A 12,701-nucleotide genomic window follows, 5' to 3' on the forward strand; every position below is an offset into this window, starting at 1 on the left:
AGACTGGCCCTTCCTACCCACTAATCCAACAGCAGGTCAGATATCAGTCTGGAGAGACTGGCCCTTCCTACCTACTATTCTAACAGCAGGTCAGATATCAGTCTGGAGAGACTGGCCCTTCCTACCTACTATTCTAACAGCAGGTCAGATATCAGTCTGGAGAGACCTTCCTACCCACTAATCTAACAGCAGGTCAGATATCAGTCTGGAGAGACCTTCCTACCCACTAATCTAACAGCAGGTCAGATATCAGTCTGGAGAGACTGGCCCTTCCTACCCACTATTCTAACAGCAGGTCAGATATCAGTCTGGAGAGACTGGCCCTTCCTACCCACTAATCTAACAGCAGGTCAGATATCAGTCTGGAGAGACTGGCCCTTCCTACCTACTAATCTAACAGCAGGTCAGATATCAGTCTGGAGAGACCTTCCTACCTACTATTCTAACAGCAGGTCAGATATCAGTCTGGAGAGACCTTCCTACCCACTATTCTAACAGCAGGTCAGATATCAGTCTGGAGAGACTGGCCCTTCCTACCCACTATTCTAACAGCAGGTCAGATATCAGTCTGGAGAGACCTTCCTACCCACTAATCTAACAGCAGGTCAGATATCAGTCTGGAGAGACCTTCCTACACACTAATCTAACAGCAGGTCAGATATCAGTCTGGAGAGACTGGACCTTCCTACCCACTAATCTAACAGCAGGTCAGATATCAGTCTGGAGAGACTGGCCCTTCCTACCCACTAATCTAACAGCAGGTCAGATATCAGTCTGGAGAGACCTTCCTACCCACTAATCTAACAGCAGGTCAGATATCAGTCTGGAGAGACCTTCCTACACACTAATCTAACAGCAGGTCAGATATCAGTCTGGAGAGACTGGCCCTTCCTACCCACTAATCTAACAGCAGGTCAGATATCAGTCTGGAGAGACTGGACCTTCCTACCCACTAATCTAACAGCAGGTCAGATATCAGTCTGGAGAGACTGGACCTTCCTACCCACTAATCCAACAGCAGGTCAGATATCAGTCTGGAGAGACTGGACCTTCCTACCTTAATCTAACAGCAGGTCAGATATCAGCCTGGAGAGACCTTCCTACCTACTATTCTAACAGCAGGTCAGATGTCAGTCTGGAGAGACTGGACCTTCCTACCTACTAATCTAACAGCAGGTCAGATATCAGCCTGGAGAGACCTTCCTACCTACTAATCTAACAGCAGGTCAGATATCAGTCTGGAGAGACTGGCCCTTCCTACCTACTATTCTAACAGCAGGTCAGATGTCAGTCTGGAGAGACCTTCCTACACACTAATCTAACAGCAGGTCAGATATCAGTCTGGAGAGACCTTCCTACCTACTAATCTAACAGCAGGTCAGATATCAGTCTGGAGAGACCTTCCTACCTACTAATCTAACAGCAGGTCAGATATCAGTCTGGAGAGACCTTCCTACCTACTATTCTAACAGCAGGTCAGATATCAGTCTGGAGAGACTGGCCCTTCCTACCTACTATTCTAACAGCAGGTCAGATGTCAGTCTGGAGAGACTGGCCCTTCCTACCTACTAATCTAACAGCAGGTCAGATATCAGTCTGGAGAGACTGGACCTTCCTACCCACTAATCTAACAGCAGGTCAGATATCAGTCTGGAGAGACTGGACCTTCCTACCCACTAATCTAACAGCAGGTCAGATATCAGTCTGGAGAGACCTTCCTACCCACTAATCTAACAGCAGGTCAGATATCAGTCTGGAGAGACTGGCCCTTCCTACCCACTAATCTAACAGAAGGTCAGATATCAGTCTGGAGAGACCTTCCTACCCACTAATCTAACAGCAGGCCAGATATCAGTCTGGAGAGACCTTCCTACCCACTATTCTAACAGCAGGTCAGATATCAGTCTGGAGAGACCTTCCTACCCACTAATCTAACAGCAGGTCAGATATCAGTCTGGAGAGACTGGCCCTTCCTACCCACTAATCTAACAGCAGGTCAGATATCAGTCTGGAGAGACCTTCCTACCTACTATTCTAACAGCAGGTCAGATATCAGTCTGGAGAGACTGGCCCTTCCTACACACTAATCTAACAGCAGGTCAGATATCAGTCTGGAGAGACCTTCCTACCTACTATTCTAACAGCAGGTCAGATATCAGTCTGGAGAGACCTTCCTACCCACTATTCTAACAGCAGGTCAGATATCAGTCTGGAGAGACTGGCCCTTCCTACCTACTAATCTAACAGCAGGTCAGATATCAGTCTGGAGAGACTGGCCCTTCCTACCCACTAATCCAACAGCAGGTCAGATATCAGTCTGGAGAGACTGGCCCTTCCTACCTACTATTCTAACAGCAGGTCAGATATCAGTCTGGAGAGACTGGCCCTTCCTACCTACTATTCTAACAGCAGGTCAGATATCAGTCTGGAGAGACCTTCCTACCCACTAATCTAACAGCAGGTCAGATATCAGTCTGGAGAGACCTTCCTACCCACTAATCTAACAGCAGGTCAGATATCAGTCTGGAGACTGGCCCTTCCTACCCACTATTCTAACAGCAGGTCAGATATCAGTCTGGAGAGACTGGCCCTTCCTACCCACTAATCTAACAGCAGGTCAGATATCAGTCTGGAGAGACTGGCCCTTCCTACCTACTAATCTAACAGCAGGTCAGATATCAGTCTGGAGAGACCTTCCTACCTACTAATCTAACAGCAGTTCAGATATCAGTCTGGAGAGACTGGCCCTTCCTACCTACTAATCTAACAGCAGGTCAGATATCAGTCTGGAGAGACCTTCCTACCCACTAATCTAACAGCAGGTCAGATATCAGTCTGGAGAGACCTTCCTACACACTAATCTAACAGCAGGTCAGATATCAGTCTGGAGAGACTGGACCTTCCTACCCACTAATCTAACAGCAGGTCAGATATCAGTCTGGAGAGACTGGCCCTTCCTACCCACTAATCTAACAGCAGGTCAGATATCAGTCTGGAGAGACCTTCCTACCCACTAATCTAACAGCAGGCCAGATATCAGTCTGGAGAGACCTTCCTACCCACTATTCTAACAGCAGGTCAGATATCAGTCTGGAGAGACCTTCCTACCCACTAATCTAACAGCAGGTCAGATATCAGTCTGGAGAGACTGGCCCTTCCTACCCACTAATCTAACAGCAGGTCAGATATCAGTCTGGAGAGACCTTCCTACCTACTATTCTAACAGCAGGTCAGATATCAGTCTGGAGAGACTGGCCCTTCCTACACACTAATCTAACAGCAGGTCAGATATCAGTCTGGAGAGACCTTCCTACCTACTATTCTAACAGCATGTCAGATATCAGTCTGGAGAGACCTTCCTACCCACTAATCCAACAGCAGGTCAGATATCAGTCTGGAGAGACCTTCCTACCCACTAATCTAACAGCAGGTCAGATATCAGTCTGGAGAGACTGGCCCTTCCTACCTACTAATCTAACAGCAGGTCAGATATCAGTCTGGAGAGACCTTCCTACCTACTATTCTAACAGCAGGTCAGATATCAGTCTGGAGAGACTGGCCCTTCCTACCTACTATTCTAACAGCAGGTCAGATATCAGTCTGGAGAGACCTTCCTACCCACTAATCTAACAGCAGGTCAGATATCAGTGTGGAGAGACCTTCCTACCCACTAATCTAACAGCAGGTCAGATATCAGTCTGGAGAGACTGGCCCTTCCTACCCACTATTCTAACAGCAGGTCAGATATCAGTCTGGAGAGACTGGCCCTTCCTACCCACTAATCTAACAGCATGTCAGATATCAGTCTGGAGAGACTGGCCCTTCCTACCTACTAATCTAACAGCAGGTCAGATATCAGTCTGGAGAGACCTTCCTACCTACTAATCTAACAGCAGTTCAGATATCAGTCTGGAGAGACTGGCCCTTCCTACCTACTAATCTAACAGCAGGTCAGATATCAGTCTGGAGAGACCTTCCTACCTACTAATCTAACAGCAGTTCAGATATCAGTCTGGAGAGACTGGCCCTTCCTACCTACTAATCTAACAGCAGGTCAGATATCAGTCTGGAGAGACCTTCCTACCCACTAATCTAACAGCAGGTCAGATATCAGTCTGGAGAGACCTTCCTACACACTAATCTAACAGCAGGTCAGATATCAGTCTGGAGAGACTGGACCTTCCTACCCACTAATCTAACAGCAGGTCAGATATCAGTCTGGAGAGACTGGCCCTTCCTACCCACTAATCTAACAGCAGGTCAGATATCAGTCTGGAGAGACCTTCCTACCCACTAATCTAACAGCAGGCCAGATATCAGTCTGGAGAGACCTTCCTACCCACTATTCTAACAGCAGGTCAGATATCAGTCTGGAGAGACCTTCCTACCCACTAATCTAACAGCAGGTCAGATATCAGTCTGGAGAGACTGGCCCTTCCTACCCACTAATCTAACAGCAGGTCAGATATCAGTCTGGAGAGACCTTCCTACCTACTATTCTAACAGCAGGTCAGATATCAGTCTGGAGAGATTGGCCCTTCCTACACACTAATCTAACAGCAGGTCAGATATCAGTCTGGAGAGACCTTCCTACCTACTATTCTAACAGCAGGTCAGATATCAGTCTGGAGAGACCTTCCTACCCACTAATCCAACAGCAGGTCAGATATCAGTCTGGAGAGACCTTCCTACCCACTAATCTAACAGCAGGTCAGATATCAGTCTGGAGAGACTGGCCCTTCCTACCTACTAATCTAACAGCAGGTCAGATATCAGTCTGGAGAGAACTTCCTACCCACTAATCTAACAGCAGGTCAGATATCAGTCTGGAGAGACTGGCCCTTCCTACCCACTAATCCAACAGCAGGTCAGATATCAGTCTGGAGAGACTGGCCCTTCCTACCTACTATTCTAACAGCAGGTCAGATATCAGTCTGGAGAGACTGGCCCTTCCTACCTACTATTCTAACAGCAGGTCAGATATCAGTCTGGAGAGACCTTCCTACCCACTAATCTAACAGCAGGTCAGATATCAGTGTGGAGAGACCTTCCTACCCACTAATCTAACAGCAGGTCAGATATCAGTCTGGAGAGACTGGCCCTTCCTACCCACTATTCTAACAGCAGGTCAGATATCAGTCTGGAGAGACTGGCCCTTCCTACCCACTAATCTAACAGCAGGTCAGATATCAGTCTGGAGAGACTGGCCCTTCCTACCTACTAATCTAACAGCAGGTCAGATATCAGTCTGGAGAGACCTTCCTACCTACTAATCTAACAGCAGTTCAGATATCAGTCTGGAGAGACTGGCCCTTCCTACCTACTAATCTAACAGCAGGTCAGATATCAGTCTGGAGAGACCTTCCTACCCACTAATCTAACAGCAGGTCAGATATCAGTCTGGAGAGACCTTCCTACACACTAATCTAACAGCAGGTCAGATATCAGTCTGGAGAGACTGGACCTTCCTACCCACTAATCTAACAGCAGGTCAGATATCAGTCTGGAGAGACTGGCCCTTCCTACCCACTAATCTAACAGCAGGTCAGATATCAGTCTGGAGAGACCTTCCTACACACTAATCTAACAGCAGGTCAGATATCAGTCTGGAGAGACTGGCCCTTCCTACCCACTAATCTAACAGCAGGTCAGATATCAGTCTGGAGAGACTGGCCCTTCCTACCCACTAATACAACAGCAGGTCAGATATCAGTCTGGAGAGACTGGCCCTTCCTACCCACTATTCTAACAGCAGGTCAGATATCAGTCTGGAGAGACTGGACCTTCCTACCCACTAATCTAACAGCAGGTCAGATATCAGTCTGGAGAGACTGGACCTTCCTACCCACTAATCTAACAGCAGGTCAGATATCAGTCTGGAGAGACTGGCCCTTCCTACCCACTAATCTAACAGCAGGTCAGATATCAGTCTGGAGAGACTGGCCCTTCCTACCCACTAATACAACAGCAGGTCAGATATCAGTCTGGAGAGACTGGCCCTTCCTACCCACTATTCTAACAGCAGGTCAGATATCAGTCTGGAGAGACTGGACCTTCCTACCCACTAATCTAACAGCAGGTCAGATATCAGTCTGGAGAGACTGGACCTTCCTACCCACTAATCCAACAGCAGGTCAGATATCAGTCTGGAGAGACTGGACCTTCCTACCTACTAATCTAACAGCAGGTCAGATATCAGCCTGGAGAGACCTTCCTACCTACTATTCTAACAGCAGGTCAGATGTCAGTCTGGAGAGACTGGACCTTCCTACCTACTAATCTAACAGCAGGTCAGATATCAGCCTGGAGAGACTGGCCCTTCCTACCAACTAATCTAACAGCAGGTCAGATATCAGTCTGGAGAGACCTTCCTACCTACTAATCTAACAGCAGGTCAGATATCAGTCTGGAGAGACTGGCCCTTCCTACCTACTATTCTAACAGCAGGTCAGATGTCAGTCTGGAGAGACCTTCCTACACACTAATCTAACAGCAGGTCAGATATCAGTCTGGAGAGACCTTCCTACCTACTAATCTAACAGCAGGTCAGATATCAGTCTGGAGAGACCTTCCTACCTACTAATCTAACAGCAGGTCAGATATCAGTCTGGAGAGACCTTCCTACCCACTAATCTAACAGCAGGTCAGATATCAGTCTGGAGAGACCTTCCTACCCACTAATCTAACAGCAGGTCAGATATCAGTCTGGAGAGACTGGCCCTTCCTACCCACTATTCTAACAGCAGGTCAGATATCAGTCTGGAGAGACTGGCCCTTCCTACCCACTAATCTAACAGCAGGTCAGATATCAGTCTGGAGAGACTGGCCCTTCCTACCTACTAATCTAACAGCAGGTCAGATATCAGTCTGGAGAGACCTTCCTACCTACTAATCTAACAGCAGTTCAGATATCAGTCTGGAGAGACTGGCCCTTCCTACCTACTAATCTAACAGCAGGTCAGATATCAGTCTGGAGAGACCTTCCTACCTACTAATCTAACAGCAGGTCAGATATCAGTCTGGAGAGACTGGCCCTTCCTACCTACTATTCTAACAGCAGGTCAGATGTCAGTCTGGAGAGACCTTCCTACACACTAATCTAACAGCAGGTCAGATATCAGTCTGGAGAGACCTTCCTACCTACTAATCTAACAGCAGGTCAGATATCAGTCTGGAGAGACCTTCCTACCTACTAATCTAACAGCAGGTCAGATATCAGTCTGGAGAGACCTTCCTACCCACTAATCTAACAGCAGGTCAGATATCAGTCTGGAGAGACCTTCCTACCCACTAATCTAACAGCAGGTCAGATATCAGTCTGGAGAGACTGGCCCTTCCTACCCACTATTCTAACAGCAGGTCAGATATCAGTCTGGAGAGACTGGCCCTTCCTACCCACTAATCTAACAGCAGGTCAGATATCAGTCTGGAGAGACTGGCCCTTCCTACCTACTAATCTAACAGCAGGTCAGATATCAGTCTGGAGAGACCTTCCTACCTACTAATCTAACAGCAGTTCAGATATCAGTCTGGAGAGACTGGCCCTTCCTACCTACTAATCTAACAGCAGGTCAGATATCAGTCTGGAGAGACCTTCCTACCCACTAATCTAACAGCAGGTCAGATATCAGTCTGGAGAGACTGGACCTTCCTACCCACTAATCTAACAGCAGGTCAGATATCAGTCTGGAGAGACTGGCCCTTCCTACCCACTAATCTAACAGCAGGTCAGATATCAGTCTGGAGAGACCTTCCTACCCACTAATCTAACAGCAGGTCAGATATCAGTCTGGAGAGACCTTCCTACCGTCACTAATCTAACAGCAGGTCAGATATCAGTCTGGAGAGACCTTCCTACCCACTATTCTAACAGCAGGTCAGATATCAGTCTGGAGAGACCTTCCTACCCACTAATCTAACAGCAGGTCAGATATCATTCTGGAGAGACTGGCCCTTCCTACCCACTAATCTAACAGCAGGTCAGATATCAGTCTGGAGAGACCTTCCTACCTACTATTCTAACAGCAGGTCAGATATCAGTCTGGAGAGACTGGCCCTTCCTACCTACTAATCTAACAGCAGGTCAGATATCAGTCTGGAGAGACCTTCCTACCCACTATTCTAACAGCAGGTCAGATATCAGTCTGGAGAGACTGGACCTTCCTACCTACTAATCTAACAGCAGGTCAGATATCAGTCTGGAGAGACTGGACCTTCCTACCTACTATTCTAACAGCAGGTCAGATGTCAGTCTGGAGAGACCTTCCTACACACTAATCTAACAGCAGGTCAGATATCAGTCTGGAGAGACTGGCCCTTCCTACCTACTAATCTAACAGCAGGTCAGATATCAGTCTGGAGAGACCTTCCTACCTACTAATCTAACAGCAGGTCAGATATCAGTCTGGAGAGACCTTCCTACCTACTATTCTAACAGCAGGTCAGATATCAGTCTGGAGAGACTGGCCCTTCCTACCTACTATTCTAACAGCAGGTCAGATATCAGTCTGGAGAGACTGGCCCTTCCTACCTACTATTCTAACAGCAGGTCAGATGTCTTCCCGAAAACACAAAAACAGTCCAATTGTTTATGGAATATCCTGTGAAACCTAAACATTGTATGAATGTCACTCCAGACCCTGGTTCGATTCCAGGCTGTATCACAACCGGCCGTGATTTGGAGTCCTATAGGAAGGCTCACAATTGGCCCAGCGTCGTCCGGGGTTCGGCCCGGTGTAGGCCGTCATTGTAAATAAGAATTTGTTCTTAAATCGCTGAAGTTGGAGACTTTTATCTCCCTCACCAACTTCAAACATCTGCTATCTGAGCAGCTAACCGATCGCTGCAGCTGTACATAGTCTATCGGTAAATAGCCCACCCATTTTTACCTACCTCATCCCCATACTGTTTTTATTTATTTACTTTTCTGCTCTTTTGCACACCAATATCTCTACCTGTACATGACCATCTGATAATTTATCACTCCAGTGTTAATCTGCAAAATTGTAATTATTCGCCTACCTCCTCATGCCTTTTGCACACATTGTATATAGACTCCACTTTTTTTTCTACTGTGTTATTGACTTGTTAATTGTTTACTCCATGTGTAACTCTGTGTTGTCTGTTCACACTGCTATGCTTTATCTTGGCCATTTGTAAATGAGAACTTGTTCTCAACTAGCCTACCTGGTTAAATAAAGGTGTTCTCAACTAGGTTCGGGATAGGGTTTAAACATTAAGGAACTCATTATGAAGGGTTAAGGTTTGAGATAGGGTTTAAACATTAAGGAACTCATTATGAAGGGTTAAGGTTTGAGATAGGGTTTAAACATTAAGGAACTCATTATGAAGGGTTAAGGTTTGAGATAGGGTTTAAACATTAAGGAACTCATTCTGAAGGGTTAAGGTTTGAGATAGGGTTTAAACATTAAGGAACTCATTCTGAATGGTTAAGGTTTGAGATAGGGTTTAACCATTAAGTTAAGGAACTCATTCTGAATGGTTAAGGTTCGGGATAGGGTTTAAACATTAAGGAACTCATTCTGAATGGTTAAGGTTAGAGATAGGGTTTAACCATTAAGTTAAGGAACTCATTCGGAATGGTTAGGTTCGTTAGGGTTTAAACATTAAGTTAAGAACTCATTCTGAATGGTTAAGGTTTGAACCATTAAGATAGGGTTTAAACATTAAGTTAAGGAACTCATTCTGAATGGTTAAGGTTAGAGATAGGGTTTAAATTATTAAGGAACTCATTCTGAATGGTTAAGGTTTAGGGTTTAAACATTAAGTTAAGAACTCATTCTGAATGGTTAAGGTTCGGGATAGGGTTTAACCATTAAGTTAAGGAACTCATTCTGAATGGTTAAGGTTAGAGATAGGGTTTAACCATTAAGTTAAGGAACTCATTCTGAATGGTTAAGGTTAGAGATAGGGTTTAAACATTAAGTTAAGGAACTCATTCTGAATGGTTAAGGTTCGGGATAGGGTTTAAACATTAAGGAACTCATTCTGAATGGTTAAGGTTAGAGATAGGGTTTAACCATTAAGTTAAGGAACTCATTCGGAATGGTTAAGGTTCGGGATAGGGTTTAAACATTAAGGAACTCATTCTGAATGGTTAAGGTTAGATAGGGTTTAAACATTAAGTTAAGGAACTCATTCTGAATGGTTAAGGTTCGGGATAGGGTTTAAACATTAAGTTAAGGAACTCATTCTGAATGGTTAAGGTTCGGGATAGGGTTTAAACATTAAGTTAAGGAACTCATTCTGAATGGTTAAGGTTTGAGATCAAATCAAATTCAATTAAATGTTATTGGTCACAAACACATGGTAAGCAGATGTTAACCGAAGTAGCCTGCCCACACAATCGCAAAACAGGTGCAATATGTCACGTAGCTAGTTTCAGCAGGAATATCAGGCAGCAAGACAAAGAGCGCGCAGCTCTCAACTGGTTAGTCCGTGATGGAGCAGCTCACAGAATTTAAACGACATCGGTAACCGGTAGGAAACGGAAATCGGTTTCCACCGACATCCAAAAATACAGAACAATGTAAACCAGGGGTATTATTTAATCTACCAGTAAATACAATTTAAGGCAACAATGTAAACCAGGGGTATTGAAGACGTTTAAAATTTAAGGCAACTAAACCAGGGGTATTGAAGACGTTTAATCTACCAGTAAATACTAATTTAAGGCAACAATGTAAACCAGGGGTATTGAAGATGTTTAATCTACCAGTAAATACTAATTTAAGGCAACAATGTAAACCAGGGAAGATGTTTAATCTGAAGAACACCAGGGGTATTGTTTAATTGAAGATGTTTAATCTACCAGTAAATACTAATTTAAGGCAACAATGTAAACCAGGGGTATTGAAGGCTAAGTAAATACTAATTTAAGGCAACAATGTAAACCAGGGGTATTGAAGATGTTTAATCTACCAGTAAATACTAATTTAAGGCAACAATGTAAACCAGGGGTATTGAAGATGTTTAACCAGTAAATACTAATTTAAGGCAACAATGTAAACCAGGGGTATTGAAGACGTTTAATCTACCAGTAAATACTAATTTAAGGCAACAATGTAAACCAGGGAAGATGTATTGAAGACGTTTAATCTACCAGTAAATACTAATTTAAGGCAAACGATGTAAACCAGGGGTATTGAAGACGTTTAATTTAAGGCTAAACCAGTAAATTACTAATAAATACTAATTTAAGGCAACAATGTAAACCAGGGGTAAAGGCGTTTAATCTGAAGTCTTTGGTTGAATCTTTGCAATGTTGAAGATGAATTCAGTCATCATACAGCTGTTTAAATGTTTAATCTACCAGAACATTTCTACAGGCTTTACCCCCTAAAAAACCCCTTAACAAATAAATGTTGACTGAGAAGTGGGCCTACCTGTCAGAATGATTAAATGTTGACTGCGAAGTGGGCCTACCTGTCAGCATGATTAAATGTTGACTGAGAAGTGGGCCTACCTGTCAGAATGATTAAATGTTGACTGAGAAGTGGGCCTACCTGTCAGCATGATTAAATGTTGACTGAGTAGTGGGCCTACCTGTCAGCATGATTAAATGTTGACTGAGAAGTGGGCCTACCTGTCAGCATGATTAAATGTTGACTGAGAAGTGGGCCTACCTGTCAGCATGATTAAATGTTGACTGCGAAGTGGGCCTACCTGTCAGCATGATTAAATGTTGACTGAGAAGTGGGCCTACCTGTCAGAATGATTAAATGTTGACTGCGAAGTGGGCCTACCTGTCAGAATGATTAAATGTTGACTGAGAAGTGGGCCTACCTGTCAGAATGATTAAATGTTGACTGAGAAGTGGGCCTACCTGTCAGAATGATTAAATGTTGACTGCGTAGTGGGCCTACCTGTCAGAATGATTAAATGTTGACTGAGAAGTGGGCCTACCTGTCAGAATGATTAAATGTTGCCTGTGGAGTGGGCCTACCTGTCAGAATGATTAAATGTTGACTGAGAAGTGGGCCTACCTGTCAGCATGATTAAATGTTGACTGAGAAGTGGGCCTACCTGTCAGAATGATTGTTTTGCATTCACATGAAGCCTACATTGTACACACACAGTACAGAAGCACCACTAGCTAAAAGAAAAAAGGTTTCTTGGTGCACAATTTAATTAAAGGGAAACTACACCCTCTATAAAAAATATTTTAGATTTTTTGATTTTCCCCTCAAAAATGGCCTCTTGATGTGGTTTCTTTTGGACTTAAAACATCATTTTGTTGTAATTTTTCTATTTTAAAAAAACAGCGATTTTGAGCGTGAAAACCTAAAACTATAGGAAAACGGATTTAAAAAATAATATATATATATATATATATATAAACATAGAAACATTCACACAGGGCGCCTTTCCTTCACCGGGCGGGATATTTTGGATTTTCTCTGGAAGCGTTTGAGTCACTCACTTCTCCACACATCACTACACCCCTATGTAGCAGTTTAAACCTGGAGGCTGGCACAACGGTACAGTAACATTCAGTACATTTTCAGAACCTCTTGACTTTTTTCCACATCTTGTTACGTTAGTCTCATTCTAAAATAGATTCAATAGTTTTTTTCCCCCTCATCAATCTACACAAAATACCCCATAATGACATCACAATACCCCAAAATGACATCACAATACCCCATAATGACATCACAATACCCCATAATGACATCACA

The sequence above is a fragment of the Oncorhynchus gorbuscha genome, unplaced genomic scaffold, assembly GCF_021184085.1.
Source record: "Oncorhynchus gorbuscha isolate QuinsamMale2020 ecotype Even-year unplaced genomic scaffold, OgorEven_v1.0 Un_scaffold_872, whole genome shotgun sequence".
NCBI lineage: Eukaryota > Metazoa > Chordata > Actinopteri > Salmoniformes > Salmonidae > Oncorhynchus > Oncorhynchus gorbuscha.